Genomic DNA, 4,104 nt, shown 5'->3' on the forward strand with positions numbered 1-4,104 from the left:
ATGATTAACAATGATAAAATAGGACGGGAAAATAAAAGAAGGATGCGATCAGCGGTGATAGCAATTAACTGGAGGAACATAGAAACAATCAGGATTTTAAAATTGATACAATTTTTTGCTAGTTTTAAATTTCGATGCTATAGACACTTACACATACATACACGTGCACTCGCGTGCAGAAATGATATCTGAATGTACATTCAAATTGGTGTGAAATACGTTTTTTGGTATCTGTAGCATCGGCAACTCGCACCGAAATTACGCGGATTATAACACCTGGCGGTAATCTTGGGCTGCAACTATACAACAAATATGAAATGGCGAATACGTGTTACGAGTAATCAAGTGTACAAGCATGAATATAACTGATCACGTAGTATGCATGTAAGGATCAAACGTAAGTCTATTCGCTCTGTCTGCATGTACGTACTATATGTATAATCTACTGTTGCTACGTTGTGTTATTAAATATACATTAACACGTTGCAAGTTCATCGTTCCGTCGAGGATCCTTTTTGTACTGTTGATTGTTAATTACTATTATTGATCTTTGTCGCACGCGCGGAGTATCTTCTATACCCACACATACTTTAATAAATTTTTTCGTAACTTTTAGAAAAGAGCTTTTGTTTATAAAGCAATTAACGAACGTGAATCCGTTGGAAGAATTATCTCCCTTCAGCGTGCGATTATTTTTTAGAAATGTATTGCATAATTGTCTATGATAAATTGTTTATTAAGAGATAATATTTTTAATTATAGCGAGATAAGAACTACGTTGGTCGCATTTGTAAATTAGATGCATGCAAGAAGATGTTGTAACAAATAAATGTAAAGAAGTTTATAATAGAGCTATGTAAAGTAAATTTTTGAAATCCTGGTACGTTTGAATATATGAATATTTAGATATTACTGCAATCCGATTTTGAGATGCGAATAATTCTATTTCAGATAAGACGAATAGTCGAATAATTCGAGTACTTCAAATATCATGCATATTTTCAGACGGTTGAATTGTTGCCATGTTTGTATTGGTACCGTCATTTTGCAGTATATATATTTCCATATTTATTAGATTTGTGATATTTTTGACCAATTCTACATATACTATCTGTATATATTTAAATAGATGCAGATTATCTTGATATTCAGATACTTGAAATATTCAACTATTTTTTATCGGAAATCTCATGTTCAAGTTTCATCGAATTATCCGAATAACTACAGAATTACTCGAACATCTACAACTCCTATTCACGCTTAAGTTCTGTCACTTACGTCTTACGAGATGCAATAAAAAGTTTCCGGACTAACGCTGTAAAAAAATAATTGACTAATTCTATTTTCCCCCTTCAAAGTAATTCCTTTCAAAGTAATCTTCTTAGAGCAATTCTTAACTGGCGATGTGAAAAAAGTGAAGAAAGTTCAATACAATTAATAATCTCTCAGTTTTTTTTACTTTCTTTAGATTTTTTTTAGTTTTTTCAGAACAAATAATGTTAATCATTATAAAAGATTATGCGTTTTGCGGGTTTTCTCCGTGTCCTGATAATTCATCAGGCTGCTTCTCGCCCTGATGAAGTGGACTGCAAGGTTCACGAAACATTCCAAGAATTGATCTGGACACGGAGAAAACCCGCAAAACACATAATCTTTATATAGAAAACACCCGTGGAAGCCTCAAGAATGTTAATCATTTTTATTGATCATCTAATAAATTTAATAATATAAAAAATAGGAAAGAAATATTGTCGTATTAAAATTAATGCTTTTGACTATTTTAAAATTTATAAAAACAAGAAGTAGAAGACAAAATTCAAATTCTTTGGGAAATCTCTCAAATATCTTCTTAAGAGTTAAGTAAGCGATCAGTCTAAGAACTAATTTTGTACCTCGTATGATTGACATCAAAATGGTTGAGACAGTTTTTTTTAGTGATCTTTGAACCATTTCCGATACACTTAATAAGAGATGCTGTTTCATCCATTTTGAATTTTGACATTAAGGCCGGTATTCATAGTCGGATCTTATATTTAAGACCGTCTTAAGTACAATCTTAAGACGTCATGAACCAATCAGAGGGCCGCATTAGCGATTTAAGACATTAATTAAGACGGCATTACTTAAAATAAGAACCGACTATGAATACTGGCCTGATACATTTCATAATAAACCATAATAATATGTGTTCGAGAAATTCATGATCATGCCTTAATCGTGACAATTGAACAAGTCCTGTTGTTAATAATGCTTTTTCTCTTATAAGGATTTAATATTAATTTAAAAATAACACGTTTTACACACATATACAAAGTATACTGTTGGCGTTTGCCAAGGATTTTATCAAATGTAACTAGGTTAAGTTACAAGATACTGCGAATTTATATCATAACAACGTATCGCGTTTATCGCACATTTCTACTTAGCATTGGTCCCTGATATACAATTATTTAATTTAATTATTATTCGATTATAATTCAGAAATGTAAATCACGTATTTAAAAGAGTTATGTTAATGAGTATTTCAAAAATAATAATTTAATAATTAATGTTTTATTAACATAATTAGAACATCGATATATATATAAATATTTTATACACATTTGATTAATGATAAAATAGGTACTTTTTAAACGATATTTTTTTCTACACAAATATTACTTCAATACTTCATAACAGACGAAGATACATTTTTGTTGGAACATTTTATTAAAAAAGTATACTTTTTTTTATCATAGAATCTCTTATATAATATGTTTGCCGATATCGTGAATCATTTATGGGATATTTCAAGATGAGTTGAAGATACCGTCTAAAATTAATTCCCAGAGGCAGCAGGAAAATTGCGTAGAGTATCTGCAGCCAACGCTTAAAGGTTAATCTATCGCCTGTTTATCTGATAGCGCGTAAGATACGCGAGGGAAGACGATAACATGAACTAACATTTCTCTCGATAGACATAAGCATTCTGTTATACAATTTTTTATATCTCGTTTGCGAGACACTCCCTGTTATATTCTTAGGTAATCTCGTGTCTAAGCAGGACACGGAATACGATAATTAAGCGTTTAATTGATAGAACGTATTTACGGTCATTGGTATATTATTAGTGTCAGTGCGTGTGAAGTGGCCAAGCGTGTTTAATGACGTTAGCAGAGCCTTGATACATACAAGTGAGATTTTCACGTCGAGATATTGGAAATGCACATCTGTTTGTAGTTGCAAAGTGATGTTTTTGTATATTTAAAATACCTTCTTTTTATAGTAAAAAATACTACGATAAGAAAGAGACGTTATTTACGTATTCATCATAAACTATAAATTCTCAGTCTGCAAAAGAGAGGAGGCGGAGTAGATTGTTGTATTTGTCGAATAAAATTACATCTAGATTTTTATTAATTAACGTGAAACATTAGTTTTAATCACTTTTCTTTGTAATACGTAGAGAAGTTTAAGTGTCTTTTCCCGTAATTAAAATAATTGAATTTATTTTAAGTGGGATTTAGTGGAAGATTTTTTTATACTAACTTTATAATTAAGTCTCTCTCTCTCTCTCTCACACGCGCACACACACACACACACACACACACACACACACACACACACACAAAGTAGAATATCGCTTTTGAAAACTTGCATAAGTGTCATGATCAAATTGACACTTTCGTTGCACGTGTTACCGAATAAATAAAGATCAAATACTAGCGATTTGAATTGAGCTCACGCTTTATGAGACGGCTATAATATAAAATCTTCTACATAACATCGAACAATATACCATCTTCTTTCCTTTCCGTTATTTTATTTTATTGACGGTTACGCGTTATATGGATAAGCGCAACGTTATCTGTATAACAATGAAATAATAGAAACATACTAGAAGGTAAGATGACGATTGCAGATGAAGTGTCGATAAGTGTTTAGCATCTTATCAGAATATGTATGTAACGTACCAACAAAAAAATGTTATCGATGTCGATGACTTTGATCCGTAATTTATTGATAAAAAAAAATAACAAAAATACTTACGATTAAGACGAATACGTAAATACGAAAGATAGTCTTTGTTTGTGTATGTTATGAATATATGTATATATATATATA

This window comes from Trachymyrmex septentrionalis, unplaced genomic scaffold (genome assembly GCF_001594115.1).
Source record: "Trachymyrmex septentrionalis isolate Tsep2-gDNA-1 unplaced genomic scaffold, Tsep1.0 scaffold62, whole genome shotgun sequence".
NCBI lineage: Eukaryota > Metazoa > Arthropoda > Insecta > Hymenoptera > Formicidae > Trachymyrmex > Trachymyrmex septentrionalis.